Source organism: Arachis hypogaea, chromosome 15 (assembly GCF_003086295.3).
Source record: "Arachis hypogaea cultivar Tifrunner chromosome 15, arahy.Tifrunner.gnm2.J5K5, whole genome shotgun sequence".
Classification (NCBI taxonomy): domain Eukaryota; kingdom Viridiplantae; phylum Streptophyta; class Magnoliopsida; order Fabales; family Fabaceae; genus Arachis; species Arachis hypogaea.
In genome coordinates this window covers 93,328,283-93,345,111 of record NC_092050.1, presented here as the reverse complement: position 1 = coordinate 93,345,111, position 16,829 = coordinate 93,328,283, and the positions used below count along the sequence as shown (strand labels likewise).

General features: G+C 39.6%; 1 non-coding gene across 1 annotated transcript; it reads right to left on the bottom strand.

Annotated features, from left to right (window-relative positions):
- Window positions 1–5,477: 5,477 nt before the first annotated feature.
- LOC112752596 (small nucleolar RNA R71) lies at window positions 5,478–5,585 on the bottom strand. Its single transcript, XR_003177025.1, has one exon. It is a non-coding gene; the product is annotated as a small nucleolar RNA R71 (small nucleolar RNA).
- Window positions 5,586–16,829: the final 11,244 nt, after the last annotated feature.

Below are 16,829 nucleotides of genomic sequence, written 5' to 3'. Positions count from 1 at the left end.
CATTCAAAGGAACCTCTACAGTCTTTGTGGTTTTCTTTGGTTCTGGGCTAGAGGGTTCTTGAGTGGGATTCAGGCACTCAAAGGGTGTGCTTTGACTAGTGTTCAACGCCAACTATGTTAGCTTATTGGGCGTTGAACGCCCTTGCTGTCCACCCTGGCTGGCATTAAACGCCAGTCCCTCTAGCATTCTGGGTGTTGAACGTCCAGTAGGGATGTCCTTGCTGGCGTTCGATGCCAGCTTCCCTGGGCTGGTGGGCGTTGAATGCCCAGTGAAGGCTTCTTCACTGGCATTCAATGCCTTCCCAATCTCCTCCAATTCAGCCTCTGCCTCCATGGTTATGGCCTTGCACTCTTCTCTGGGATTAACCTCAGTATTACTGGGAAGAGTGTTAGGAGGGATCTCAGGGATCCTCTTGCTCAGTTGACCAACTTGTACCTCCAAGTTTCTAATGGAAGACTTCGTTTCATTAATGAAACTGTGGGTGGTCTTAGTGAGGCTGGAGACTAGAATGGCTAAGTCAGAAAAGTTCTACTTAGAAGTCTCCATATTCCCTTGAGAAGATGGGAATGGTGGTCTATTATTGAACCTATTCTGGTTCCTACCACCTTGATTGAAACCTTGTTGAGGTTTCTATTGATCCTTCCATGAGAGGTTAGGATGATTCCTCCATGAAAGGTTGTAGGTGTTTCCATAGGCTTCTCCCATCTAATTCACCTCCTCTATGGTGGGTTGATCAGGATCATAAGCTTCTTCTACAAGAAAAGCTTCCTGATTACTGCCAGGTGTGGTTTGCATCCCAGTGAGATGTTGAGAGATCATGTTGACCTTTTGGGTCAGGATCTTATTCTGAGCCAAGATGACATTCAGAGTCTCAACTTCATGAACTCCTTTCTTCTGAGAGGTTTCATGATTTATAGGATTCCTCTCAGAGGTGTACATGAATTGGTTATTTGCATCCATCTCAATAAGTTCTCTATCTTCTATAGGTGTTTTCTTCAAGTGGAGGGATCCACCTGCAGAGCTATCCAAGGAAATCTTGGATATCTCAGACAAGCCATCATAGAACACGCCTATGAGGGACCACTCTGAGAGCATGTTAGGAGGACATCTCCTGATCAGTTGCTTGTATCTTTTCCAAGCTTCATAGAGAGATTCACCTTGTCTTTGTCTGAAGGTTTAAACTTCCACTCTAATCTTGATCATCCTTTGAGGAGGAAAGAACTTAGCTACTGATGAGCGGATAATTTATACGCTTTTTGACAATATTTTTAGTATGTTTTTAGTAGGATCTAGTTACTTTTAGGGATGTTTTCATTAGTTTTTATGTTAAATTAACATTTCTGGACTTTACTATGAGTTTGTGTATTTTTCTGTGATTTCAGGTATTTTCTGGCTGAAATTGAGGGACTTGAGCAGAAATCAGATTCAGAGGTTGAAGAAGGACTGCTGATGCTGTTGGATTCTGACCTCCCTGCACTCAAAATGGATTTTATGGAGCTACAGAACTTGAAATGGCGCGCTTCTAATTGCGTTGGAAAGTAGACATCCAGGGCTTTCCAACAATATATAATAGTTCATACTTTGGCCAAGAATAAATGACGTAAACTGGCGTTCAACTCCAGCTTTCTACCCAAATCTGGCGTCCAGCGCCAGAGAAGGATCCAAAACCAGAGTTGAACGCCAGAAATGGATCAAAACCTGGCGTTCAACTCCACAAATGGCCTCTGCACGTGCAACACTCAAGCTCAGCCCAAACACACACCAAGTGGGCCCCGAAAGTGGATTTATGCATCAATTACTTACTCATGTAAACCCTAGTGACTAGTTTATTATAAATAGGACCTTTTACTATTGTATTAGGCATCTTTGGTCTCAGTTTTAATCCATTATTCATCTTAGGAGACTATTGATCACATTTTAGGGGGCTGGCCATCTCGGCCATGCCTGGACCTTTCACTTATGTATTTTCAACGGTAGAGTTTCTACACTCCATAGATTAAGGTGTGGAGCTCTGCTGTTCCTCAAGGATTAATGCAAAGTACTACTATTTTCTATTCAATTCATCTTATTTCGCTTCTAAGATATCCATTCGTACCCAAGAACGTGATGAAGGTGATGATTATGTGTGACGCTCATCACCATTCTCCCCTATGAACACGTGCCTGACAAACACTTCCGTTCTACATGAAATAAGCTAGAATGAATATCTCTTAGATCTCTTAATCAGAATCTTCGTGGCGTACGCTAGAATGATGGCGGCATTCAAGAGAATCCAAAAAGTCTAAACCTTGTCTGTGGTATTCCGAGTAGGATTCAATGAATGAATGACTGTGACGAGCTCCAAACTCGCGATTGCAGGGCGTTAGTGACAGACGCAAAAGGATAGTAAATCCTATTCCAGCATGATCGAGAACCGACAGATGAATAGCCGTGCTGTGACAGGGTGCGTGAGCATATTATTCACTGAGAGGATAAGATGAAGCCATTGACAAGGGTGATGCCTCCAGACGATTAGCCGTGCCGTGACAGGGCATTGGATCATTTTCCTGAGAGATGACCGAAAGTAGCCATTGACAGTGGTGATGTATCACATAAAGCTAGCCATGGAAAGGAGTAAGACTGATTGGATGAAGATAGCAGGAAAGCAGAGGTTCAGAGGAACGAAAAGCATCTCCATTCGCTTATCTGAAATTTTTACCAATGATTTACATAAGTACCTCTATCCCTATTCTATTATTTATTATTCGAAAACACCATTATCAATTTATATATGCCTAACTGAGATTTGCAAGGTGACCATAGCTTGCTTCATACCAACAATCTCCGTGGGATTCGACCCTTACTCACGTAAGGTATTACTTGGACGACCCAGTGCACTTGCTGGTTAGTTGTATCGAAGTTGTGAACCATGGTATTGGCACCATGTTCTTGGCGCCATTGCCAGGGAAAGAAGGAGCCATGAATTTTACATAATTAAAGTGTAATCACGATTACGCGTACCAAGTTGCTCACGTTGCCAGGGATTGTTTGAGCCTGGACATCACAATTTCCTGCACCAAGTTTTTGGCGCCGTTGCCGGGGATTGTTTGAGTTTGGACAACTGACGGTTCATCTTGTTGCTCAGATTAGGTAATTTTCTTTTTATTTTATTTTCAAAAATTTTTCAAAAATCTTTCAAAAATTTCTCATCCGTTTTTGAAAAAAAAAATGTTTTCAAAAATAAATTATTCTATGGCTTCAGAATTTTTAAGAATGAATTCTAGTGTTTCATGAAGCATGTTGAAGCCTGGTTGGCTGTAAAGCCATGTCTCAATTCTTATACTCAAGAGAAGAGCTTCTTTATCTTTCTTAGCCAATTGGCTGTTGAATGTAAGGAATGTCAGGCGTGTCATGTCTGAGTTAAATACTAAAGCTTGGCTGGCTATTAAGCCAAGCCTGACCCTTTGATTGGAGCTTTAGAGCATAAGATTCCTGGAATTCATATTAAAAATTTTGGAATCCTTATTTTTGTTTTTCAAATAATTTTTGAAAAAATACAAAAAAATTTTAGAAAATCATAAAAATAAAAAATATTTCATGTTTCTTGTTTGAGTCTTGAGTCATGTTATAAGTTTGGTGTCAATTGCATATGCATCTTGCATTTTTCGAAAAATATCATTCATTCATAGTGTTCTTCATGATCTTCAAGTTGTTCTTGGTAAGTCTTCTTGTTTGATCTTGATGATTTTTTGTTTTGTGTCTTTTCTTGTTTTTCATATGCATTCTTGAATTCTTAGTGTCTAAGCATTAAAGAATTCTAAGTTTGGTGTCTTGCATGTTTTCTTTGCATTAAAAAATTTTTCAAAATTGTGTCTATGATGTTCATCTTGACATTCATAGTGTTCTTGGTGTTCATCTTGACATTCATAGCATTCTTGCATGCATCACATGTTTTGATCTAAAAATTTCATGCATTGCATCTTTTTAGTGTTTTTCTCTTGCATCATAAAAATTCAAAAATAAAAAAAAATATCTTTCCCTTTTTCTCTCATCAAATTCGAAAATTTGAATTGACTTTTTCAAAAAATTTTAAAATCTAATTGTTTCTCATGAGTCAAATCAAATTTTCAATTTGAAAATCTTATCTTTTTCAAAATCTTTTTTTTCAAAAATCAAATCTTTTTCAAAATTTTTGGTTATTTTCGAAAATTCCAAAAATATTTTTCAAAAATATTTTTCTTATTTTTATACCAAATTTTCGAAAATAACAATAACAATTAATGTTTTGATTCAAAAATTTCAAGTTTGTTACTTGCTTGTTAAGAAAGATTCAAACTTTGAGTTCTAGAATCATATCTTGTGATTTCTTATGAATCAAGTCATTAATTGAGATTTTAAAAATCAAATATTTTTCAAAACTAATTCCTATCATATCTTTTCAAAATATCTTCTTATCTTATCTTTTTCAAAAATTTGATTTCAAAATATCTTTTCTAACTTCCTAACTTCTTATCTTTTCAAAATTTGTTTCAACTAACTAACTAACTTTTTGTTTGTTTCTTAACTTTTTCAAAACTACCTAACTAACTCTCTCTCTCTAATTTTCAAAAATATCTTCCCTCTTTTTCAAAAATTTTTTTTAATTAACTAATTATTTTTATTTTTATTTTTGATTTTAAAAATTTTCGAAATATACTAACATTTTTCAAAAACTATTTTCAAAAATCACTAACTCTTTATCAAACATTATTTTCGAAAATTCCTTCTCCCCCATCTTATTCTATTTATTCATTCATATCCTAACATCTCATCTCACATCTCTGCCATCCTCACAGTTGTGTTTCTTCCATTATATTACATTCTTTGTCTCCCCCTCTTCCTCTACTCACACAGGGATCCCTATACTGTGGTATAAAGGATCTATATTATTATTATTATTTTTCTGTGCCTTCTTCTTTGTCATATGAGCAGGAGCAAGGATAAGAACATTCTTGTGGAAGCGGATCCAGAACCTGAAAGGACTCTGAAGAGAAAATTAAGAGAAGCTAAATTACAACAATCCAGAAATAACCTTTCAGAAATTTTTGAACAGAAAAAGGAGATGGCAGCCGAAAATAATAATAATGTAAGGAAGATGCTTGGTGACTTTACTGCACCTAATTCCAATTTACATGGAAGAAGCATCTCCATTCCTGCCATTGGAGCAAACAACTTTGAGCTGAAACCTCAATTAGTTTCTCTGATGCAGCAGAACTGCAAGTTTCATGGACTTCCATCTGAAGATCCTTTTCAGTTCTTAACTGAATTCTTGCAGATATGTGATACTGTTAAGACTAATAGAGTAGATCCTGAAGTCTACAGGCTCATGCTTTTCCCTTTTGCTGTAAGAGACAGAGCTATATTATGGTTGGATTCTCAACCCAAAGACAGCCTGAACTCTTAGGATAACCTGGTCACGGCTTTCTTAGCCAAGTACTTTCCTCCTCAAAAGCTGAGCAAGCTTAGAGTTGATGTTCAAACCTTCAGACAGAAAAAAGGTGAATCCCTCTATGAAGCTTGGGAAAGATACAAACAGTTGACCAAAAAGTGTCCTTCTGACATGCTTTCAGAATGGACCATCCTGGATATATTCTATGATGGTTTATCTGAGCTATCAAAGATGTCACTGGACACTTCTGCAGGTGGATCCATTCACCTAAAGAAAACGCCTGCAGAAGCTCAAGAACACATTAACATGGTTGCTAATAACCAGTTCATGTACACTTCTGAAAGGAATCTTGTGAGTAATGGGACGCCTATGAAGAAGGGAGTTCTTGAAGTTGATACTCTGAATGCCATATTGGCTCGGAATAAAATATTGACTCAGCAAGTCAATATGATCTCTCAGAGTCTGCATGGAATGCAAGCTGCATCTAACAGTACTCAAGAGGCTTCTTATGAAGAAGAAGCTTATGATCCTGAGAACCCTGCAATAGCAGAGGTGAATTACTTAGGTGAACCTTATGGAAACACCTATAACTCATCATGGAGAAATCATCCAAATTTCTCATGGAAGGATCAAAAGCCTCCACAAGGCTTTAATAATGGTGGAAGAAACAGGTTTAGCAATAGCAAGCCTTTTCCATCATCAACTCAGCAACAGACAGAGAACTCTGAACAAAATACTTCTAATTTAGCAAACTTAGTCTCTGATCTGTCCAAGGCCACTGTAAGCTTCATGAATGAAACAAGGTCTTCCATTAGAAATTTGGAAGTACAAGTGGGCCAGCTGAGTAAAAGGATCACTGAAATCCCTCCTAGTACTCTCCCAAGCAATACAGAAGAGAATCCAAAAGGAGAATGCAAGGCCATTGACATAAGCACCATGGCCGAACCCAATAAGGGAGTGGAAGACGTGAATCCCAAAGAGGAAGACCTCCTGGGACGTCCAGTGATCAATAAGGAGCTTCCCTCTGAGGAACCAAAGGACTCTGAGGCTCATCTAGAGACCATAGAGATTCCATTGAACCTCCTTATGCCCTTCATGAGCTCTGATGAATATTCCTCTTCTGAAGAGAATGAGGATGTTACAGAAGAGCAAACTGCCAAGTTTCTTGGTGCAATCATGAAGCTGAATGCCAAATTATTTGGCATTGATACTTGGGAAGTTGAACCTCCCTTGTTCATCAATGAACTAAGTGATCTGGATCAACTGACATTGCCTCAGAAGAGACAGGATCCTGGAAAGTTCATAATACCCTGTACTATAGGCACCATGATCTTTAAGGCTCTATGTGACCTTGGTTCAGGAATAAACCTCATGCCCCTCTCTGTAATAGAGAAACTGGAAATCTATGGGGTGCAAGCTACTAAAATCTCATTAGAGATGGCAGACAGTTCAAGAAAACAGGCTTATGGACAAGTAGAGGACGTGTTAGTAAAGGTTGAAGGCCTTTACATCCCTGCTGATTTCATAGTCCTGGATACTGGAAAGGAAGAGGATGAATCCATCATCCTAGGAAGACCTTTCCTGGCCACAGCAAGAGCTGTGATTGATGTTGACAGAGGTGAACTAGTCCTTCAATGGAATGAGGACTCCCTTGTGTTTAAAACTCAAGGATCTCCCTCTGCAACCATGGAGAGGAAGCATGAAAAGCTTCTCTCAAGACAGAGTCAACCCAAGCCCCCACAGTCAAACTCTAAGTTTGGTATTGGGAGGCCACAACCAAACTCTAAGTTTGGTGTTGAACTCCCATATCCAAACTCTAAGTTTGGTGTTGGAGAGTTTCAACAATGCTCTGAACATCTGTAAGGTTCCATGAGAGCCCACTGTCAAGCTATTGACATTAAAGAAGCGCTTGTTGGGAGGCAACCCAATGTTTATTTATCTAACTCTATTATTCTTGTTTTTCATGTTTTCTTAGGTTCATGATCATGTGGAGTCACAAAATAAATATAAAAATTGAAAACGGAGTCAAAAACAGCAGAAGAAAAATCACACCCTGGAGGAGCATCTGCCTGGCGTTCAACGCCAGAACAGAGCATGGTTCTGGCGCTGAACGCCCAAAATGGGCAGCATCCTGGCACTGAACGCCCAGAACAAGCATGGTTCTGGCGTTCAACACCAGAAATGGCAACAAATGGGCGTTGAACGCCCAAAATGGGCACCAACCTGGCGCTGAATGCCCAGAGTTATGTGCAAGGGCATTTTGCATGCCTAAATTGGTGCAGGGATGTGAATGCCTTGACACCTCAAGATCTGTGGACCCCACAGGATCATCTCAGGATCTGTGAATCTCACAGGATCCCCACCCACCTCACCCTCTATCTCTTCATTCATGACCATCCCTTCTGTTTTCCATCCACCACTCACATCCATACACACATCCCTCCATTTCCTCCATATCTTCTTCTTCTTCTATTCCTTCTTCTTTTGCTCGAGGGCGAGCAACATTCTAAGTTTGGTGTGGTAAAAAGCATAGCTTTTTTGTTTTTTCCATAACCATTGATGGCACCTAAGGCCAGAGAAGCCTCTAGAAAGAGGAAAGGGAAGACAAAAGCTTCCATTAAGGGTCTATAGCTCAGTGGTAGAACATTTGACTGCAAATCAAGAGATCCCTGAGATACCTCAGGGGATACATTTTCTTCCACACAATTATTGGAAGCAACTAAGGGTGGAACATCAAGAGCACTCCATCATCCTTCATAAAATCAGAGAAGATCTAAAAGCAATGAAGGAGGAGCAGCAAAGACAAGGAAGAGACATAGAAGAGCTCAAGGACATCACTAAGGTGAACTCATTCCTTGTTCTTACTTTCTCTATTTTTTTCGTTTTATATGTTATGTGCTTATCCATGTTTGTGTCTTCATTACATGATCATTAGTAGTTAGTAACTTTGTCTTAAAGTTATAAATGTCCTATGAATCCATCACCTCTCTTAAATGAAAAATGTTTTAATTCAAAAGAACAAGAAGTACATGAGTTTCGAATTTATCCTTGAACTTAGCTTAATTATATTGATGTGGTGACAATGCTTCTTGTTTTCTGAATGTATGCTTGAACAGTGCATATGTCTTTTGAAGTTGTTGTTTAAGAATGTTAAATATGTTGGCTCTTGAAAGAATGATGACTAGGAGACATGTTATTTGATAATCTGAAAAATCATAAAAATGATTCTTGAAGCAAGAAAAAGCAGCAAAGAACAAAGCTTGCAGAAAAAAAAAAGTAGGCGAAAAAAAATTAGAAAGAAAAAGAAAAAGCAAGCAGAAAAAGCCAAAAGCTCTTAAAACCAAGAGGCAAGAGCAAAAAGCCAATAACCCTTAAAACCAAAAGGCAAGGGCAAATAAAAAGGATCCCAAGGCTTTGAGCATCAGTGGATAGGAGGGCCTAAAGGAATAAAATCCTGGTCTAAGCGGCTAAACCAAGCTGTCCCTAACCATGTGCTTGTGGCGTGTAGGTGTCAAGTGAAAACTTGAGACTGAGCGGTTAAAGTCAAGGTCCAAAGCAAAAAAAAAAAAGAGTGTGCTTAAGAACCCTGGACACCTCTAATTGGGGACTTTAGCAAAGCTGAGTCACAATCTGAAAAGGTTCACCCAATTATGTGTCTGTGGCATTTATGTATCCGGTGGTAATACTGGAAAACAAAGTGCTTAGGGCCACGGCCAAGACTCATGAAAAAGCTGTGTTCAAGAATCATCATACTGAACTAGGAGAATCAATAACACTATTCGAAATCTGAAGTTCCTATAGATGCCAATCATTCTGAACCTCAATGGATAAAGTGAGATGCCAAAACTATTCAAGAGGCAAAAAGCTATAAGTCCCGCTCATATGATTGAAGCTCTGTTTCATTGATAGTTTAGAATTTATAGTATATTCTCTTCTTTTTATCCTATTTGATTTTCAGTTGCTTGGGGACAAGCAACAATTTAAGTTTGGTGTTGTGATGAGCGGATAATTTATACGCTTTTTGACAATGTTTTTAGTATGTTTTTAGTAGGATCTAGTTACTTTTAGGGATGTTTTCATTAGTTTTTATGTTAAATTCATATTTCTGGACTTTACTATGAGTTTGTGTATTTTTCTGTGATTTCAGGTATTTTCTGGCTGAAATTGAGGGACTTGAGCAGAAATCAGATTCAGAGGTTGAAGAAGGACTGCTGATGCTGTTGGATTCTGACCTCCCTGCACTCAAAATGGATTTTCTGGAGCTACAGAACTCGAAATGGCGCGCTTCCAATTGCGTTGGAAATTAGACATCCAGGGCTTTCCAGCAATATATAATAGTCCATACTTTGGCCAAGAATAAACGACGTAAACTGGCGTTCAACGCCAGCTTTCTACCCAAATCTGGCGTCCAGCGCCAGAAAAGGATCCAAAACCAGAGTTGAACGCCAGAAATGGATCAAAACTTGGCGTTCAACTCCACAAATGGCCTCTGCACGTGCAACACTCAAGCTCAGCCCAAACACACACCAAGTGGGCCCCGGAAGTGGATTTATGCATCAATTACTTACTCATGTAAACCCTAGTGACTAGTTTATTATAAATAGGACCTTTTACTATTGTATTAGGCATCTTTGGTCTCAGTTTTAATCCATTATTCATCTTAGGAGACTATTGATCACGTTTTAGGGGGCTGGCCATCTCAGCCATGCCTGGACCTTTCACTTATGTATTTTCAACGGTAGAGTTTCTACACTCCATAGATTAAGGTGTGGAGCTCTGCTGTTCCTCAAGGATTAATGCAAAGTACTACTGTTTTCTATTCAATTCATCTTATTTCGATTCTAAGATATCCATTCGTACCCAAGAACGTGATGAAGGTGATGATTATGTGTGACGCTCATCACCATTCTCCCCTATGAACACGTGCCTGACAAACACTTCCGTTCTACATGAAATAAGCTAGAATGAATATCTCTTAGATCTCTTAATCAGAATCTTCGTGGCGTACGCTAGAATGATGGCGGCATTCAAGAGAATCCGAAAAGTCTAAACCTTGTCTGTGGTATTCCGAGTAGGATTCAATGAATGAATGACTGTGACGAGCTCCAAACTCGCGATTGCAGGGCGTTAGTGACAAACGCAAAAGGATAGTAAATACTATTCCAGCATGATCGAGAACCGACAGATGAATAGCCATGCTGTGACAGGGTGCGTGAGCATATTATTCACTGAGAGGATAAGATGAAGCCATTGACAAGGGTGATGCCTCCAGACGATTAGCCGTGCCGTGCAGGGCATTGGATCATTTTCCCGAGAGATGACCGAAAGTAGCCATTGACAGTGGTGATGTATCACATAAAGCCAGCCATGGAAAGGAGTAAGACTGATTGGATGAAGATAGCAGGAAAGCAGAGGTTCAGAGGAACGAAAAGCATCTCCATTCGCTTATCTGAAATTTCTACCAATGATTTACATAAGTACCTCTATCCCTATTCTATTATTTATTATTTGAAAACACCATTATCAATTTATATCTGCCTAACTGAGATTTGCAAGGTGACCATAGCTTGCTTCATACCAACAATCTCCGTGGGATTCGACCCTTACTCACGTAAGGTATTACTTGGACGACCCAGTGCACTTGCTGGTTAGTTGTATCGAAGTTGGGAACCATGGTATTGGCACCATGTTCTTGGCGCCATTGCCAGGGAAAGAAGGAGCCATGAATTTTACATAATTAAAGTGTAATCACGATTACGTGTACCAAGTTGCTCACGTTGCCAGGGATTGTTTGAGCCTGGACATCACAATTTCGTGCACCAGCTACAAAAGCATTAACTAGCTTTTCCCAAGAGTCAAGACTCTCTCTTGAATGGGCATCCAACCAAAACTTAGCTCTATCTCTTAAAGCAAAGGGAAAAATCATCAACTTATAGACTTCAGGATCAGCTCCATTAGTCTTTACAGTATCACAGATCTGTAAGAATTCTGCTAAGAACTGATGTGGATCTGATGTGTGTGAAAACTGTCTCTCAACAAATTTCCTTCGGCAAGTGTACCGAATTTGTCGTCAAGTAAAAACTCACAATAGAGTGAGGTCGAATCCCACAGGGATTGATTGATCAAGCAACTTTAATTAGAAGAATGTTCTAGTTGAGCGAATCCAGAATTTGGGTTGAGAGTTGCAGAAAATAAAATGGCGGGAATGTAAATAACAGAAAAGTAAATGCTAAAATTAAAGGACTGGAAGTAAATGACTGAAAATAAATTGCAGAATTGTAAATGGGAATGAGGGATTTGCTCATAAAAGTAAATGGCAGAAATTAAAGAGAATGGGTAAGATCAGAGATGAGGAGTCCATTGGGCTTAGGAGATGTTGCAATTCTCCAGATCAAGTTCATTTTCATCTCTTCCTCAATCAATGCACTCATTGATCTCCTTGGCAATCTGAATTGATTGAATTACAATTTCTTGCAATTCAATCTCTTAAATCTTGATCAATAGCCAATTCCTTGGTCAATTGCTCATGATAAGAGATGAAGTATGGTCACTGATTATACCACATGCATTTCCCAAATCAAGTATTGAGAGGTTTATAGTCACATACCCATCCAAACCCAATTTGGTCCAGCATGAGAAAGCATTTCTAGCTTGATCTCTTCATTCCTCTTTCAAGGTTCAGAAGAGATCCAAGTTTGAATAGCTTCTTTTCCAAGATAACTACTCAATTGGATGAAGATCGAAAGCTTTCAAGTAAAATCAAGAGAAAAGATAGAAGAAGAATAATGAAAATTAGTATTGATCCATCAAATTACAACAGAGCTCCCTAACCCAATGAAAGGGGTTTAGTTGTTCATAGCTCTAGAAAATGAAAACAAAGATGGAGAATACATCATAAAACTAGAAATTGCAGAAAAGGTAAAATACAGAGAGTAGTTCTCTTTTTCCAACTTCCAGAACTCCTTCAACAATTCAAAGCTACTCCTATATATACTAATTCTCTCAGCTTCTAGTTAGCTCTTCAAGTCTTGGGCCTTTGGATCTTGAGGTTGAAGCAGTTCTCTTCTTCATTTGGGCTTGGCTTTACTTGCAGAGAGAAAGTGTGAAGTGGGCAGAGACTTTAGCTCAGGACGTTAGGGGTGTTAACGTTTAGTGAAAATATGAGCTCGAGAACGTTAGTGACAATCAACTTTCTTACTAACGTTCCCAAGTAAAAGCTACGTTAACTTCAATGTTAGTGGCACAAACATTGCCACTAACGTTGCCTCTATGTCCTTCGCACACGTTATTGAGACTTAACATTCCCAATAACTTTGAAAAGCCCCCTTTGTTTCCCACGTTAGAGCTCACGTTAACTTAGTTAACGTGACTCTTTAACGTGGGCTTGCCATCCTTCGAGAACGTTAGTGACACTCAACTTTGTCACTAACGTTCCAAGGTGCCCCTATGTCTCACGTTAGAGTCCACGTTAACTAGGTTAACGTGGCTTCTAACGTGGCCATGCTTAGCCATCCCCAACGTTAGTGACAATGTTGAGTGTCACTAACGTTGGCCATTCTTTCACTCATCAACGTTAACTAAGTTAACGTGGAGGTTAACGTGGCTCCTTGGGGGGTTGTGTGGTTGCTTCCAACGTTAGTGACAATGTTGGGTGTCACTAACGTTGTCAACCACTCTTGCTTCTTACGTTAGCTCCCACGTTAACCAAGTTATCGTGGGAGTTAACGTGGTATATTTCTCCTTAGGCCAACGTTAGTGACAATGTTGAATGTCACTAACGTTGGCGTTTCTTCCCCTTTTTAACGTTAGAGGCCACGTTAACTAGGTTAACGTGGACTCTAACGTGGCCACTTATGAGCATTTGCCAACGTTAGTGACAATGTTATGTGTCACTAACGTTGGCTCAACTTCCCTTCTCCACGTTAGAGTTCACGTTAACTTAGTTAACGTGACTCTTAACGTGGTCAATGATGGCTTCGAGAGCGTTATTGGCAATCACTTTTCTCATTAACTTTGCAAGTTACCTCCCATTCCTTGCTTCCTTTGGTCCTGAAATCAAGCAATAGAGTGCATCAAAGTTCTAGTCCAAGTCATGGGTAATGCAACATACAATTTGTCACTAAACTCATGCAAAATTCTCATGAAATAATGTAAAATGCACAATGTATGCTTGAATCAAGGTGTAAGTGAATATCTACCCAAAACTAGCTTATTTCCTAAGGAAATGCATGAAACTAACCTAAAAATAGTAAAGAAAAGGTCAGTGAAACTGGCCAAGATGCCCTGGCATCACAACACCAAACTTAAAGCTTGCTTGTCCCTAAGCAAGTACTGGAACAAGAGAATGATGAATGGAATGCCAAGAGTAATGAGTCATTATTGTGGAAGTCATATCACTGATTTTATGGTGGTTTCATGCATAGCAACTTAGGTTCATTCCTTTACTGGCTTTCAGACCTTTATCATGTCCTAAAACACTCACCTTGCTTACATCCCATGAGACTTTTATTCATTGGTCCCTTTATTGTCATTTCAGAGCTTATTGGTGTTCTTAGGCTAAGTGCTCTGTAAGGGGGGCAACTTTTTAAGATAAGCTTTCAGCCAACACTCCCGAACCAGTTGGTTCAAGGTGCTAGGTGTTGAAGCACCCCTAAGGACTTACTCCCTCAAGTCTCTCCCCCATACATACACACCACAGGCATATAGTTCACTTATTTTCCTCCTTGAGACCTTGGTGTCCAGCACCTCTTTGGGTTACTAAATGCTCCGTGGTGAGGGTTACTCTTGATAATGGACTTTCAGCTGATAATCCCGGATTAGTTAACCCAAGTTACCAAGTGATAAAGCACCCCTAAGAGCTTATTCATCCAAGTAGATCCCTCACACAGGAACACCACAGACACATATCTTAAGATCAGAACCATTGGTGCCTAGCCTTATTGCTTACTCTTTTTTCTTTTGTTTTTCCACTTTCATTATTCTTTTCTCTTTCTCTTATTAGGATCCTGTCATATACTTAGTCTCATGAGTATATTCAAAGCAAAGTATTCAGGCCAGATAGTTGTCATCCCACCTTATGGTTGAACCAACTTAGCTAACTTATGATCATACCACAAACTCATGAATGTACTCCATAGTATGAACTCTACTCTGGTCTTTTTAAACATAAACATTCTCTCTTCATTTGATTTAAAGGGAACAAGCATACAAGTAAGTAAAGTAAGGATGCAGTGACATAAAGACTAGCACACAGAGACCTATTCAGAACTTAAAAGACAGAATTTAAAAAGGTTCAAACTAACATGGAAGCATGTTCTATTTCATACAAGATCTTTCTTATTTAAAGTATAGAAAACCATGGACAAAAAAGAACTCCACCACCTGTCATTCATGTGGATGCCCATGCTCCCATCCTTGCTTGTCCTCATTGTATCTCTCTTGAGTGCTTGTACTTTCACTTCCCTTGCTTTTTCTAAGCAGCTTCTTCCAGAAACCACCATCTTCCATCTTCTTCTTGAGTGTCTCCTTTTGCTGTTTCACTTTCCTCTCTTCTTGTTCTACAAATTCTTTTTGGACCTCATCATATGTAGGGATGGCATAGTGTAGCTGATGCATATTACTGGTCATGTATTTCAACTTGGCTTGAGTGTTTACATAGAACTCCTCCCTATGTAGTTGCCTTCCTTCATTGAGTACACTGAACTCATTGAAAGTTTTCATTTGGGCTATTTACCGCTGGTTGAGTTCTTGCAAGTGCTTCTCTTGAAGCTCTTGCCTCTCATTCACTTGGTTGATGGCTTGAGTGAGCTGGGAGTAGTGTTCCTGCTGCTGCTCCATTTGTTGTTTTTGACATGCTTCCTGTTGGCTCAGCCGGTTGGTTTGAAGGTTCAGTATTTGCTCTTGTCCTTCTATATGTCTCATCCCCAGATCCTCAATGGCTCTTAGAAGGTGACTCATGTTCAAGTTAGCTGGATCACAATACTCTCCTTGTTGATATTTTTCCTGATGAGGTTCCTCTTGGTGAACTCTTTCTTTTGCTTTTGGTTTCCCTATTTGTGGCCTTCTTTGTTGCTGAGCAGGTGTAGTATAAACCAATCGCTCGAGTGTAACTGGTCTCCCTGGGTTCACCCAATATGGATTGCTGTCCTCAAATACTACCTTGGCCTTGTTGCATAAGTGGAGAATGGTGCTGGGGTACCAAAGCCTGGCACCTGAATCAACCTTTTCAGTTGAATCATGAATCCCCTCGGTGATGAGCTCATTCACATTGATTTCCCCACCCTGTATTAAGCAATGCACCATAGTAGCTCGATTGATGTTTACCTCTGAATTATTTGCGGCTGGTAGAATGGACCTCCTTACGAGTTCAAACCACCCCTTGGCTTCAGGGCTCAGGTCTCCCCTCTTGATGAACTTGGGTCTTCCATCTGTGTACCTCTCCCAGTCAGCTGCTATAACACAGATGTCTGACACTATCTCTGAGAGCTCATCATTATCAGGGCTTCTACTTATCCTTGCCTGATAACTGGCCTCATCAAAATGAGGTGATTTCAGGTGAAGAGCTCTTGTTATGGCATTTGGGCTAAAGTCCACCTCCTTTCCTCTCACGTAACTTTTGAAAGTTGGGGCCTTAGTCTTATCTTCTCTTACTACATTTGCATAAAATTCTTTGATGAGGTTTCCATTGATCTTCCCCTCTGGACTTATGAGCAATTGCCACCCCCTCTGTTCGATTTTCTCCAAAATTTGTGGTGACTCATTTGCATTGATTTGGAAGATTAACTCTGGCAATATTTTTCTGGCCCTTATCCGTTCGAATTCACGTTCATGAAAGGCAGTTTTGAATCTCTTCTCATCGAAAGGAACACTCTCCATCGGTTCCTTCCTCTTTTGCCTCTTTGAGCTTGATGATGCCATGAATTGTGTTGCTGTTTGAAAAAGGGGGGTTTGAAGAATACAGATAGATGAGGATTAGGTTGGCTAGGATAGAGTATGATGAAAAGGTTTGAGCAAGCCGAAAGTATGAAGTGTAGGGAGTGGGAATTTGAGTGTGAGGAATGAGCATGCACTAAGGTTCACTTATATAGGGAGATCATGAGTAGATGGAAGGTGTGGATTGCAAGGATTGTTGCTTGATGGACGGTTGGGGTTTTGTATGAAGGAAGGACAAGGATCATCACTTAATGAGAGTGATTGGTTCAGTCTTCAAGGGTCTTCCTTCTCCAATGTTGCATGGCAACGTTTCCCCATGCATTCCCTCTTGAGACATGTGTGTAGTGTTCTTCATTAAGTGGCGGAATCTCCCCCTATTTAATTGTCCAACCAATCCCCTTCAATGCTCTTTTCCTTTTTCCTATAAGGATTTAAAATAAGGAAATTAATATCATAAAAATCAAACTCTACGGCTAGAATAATAAAGAG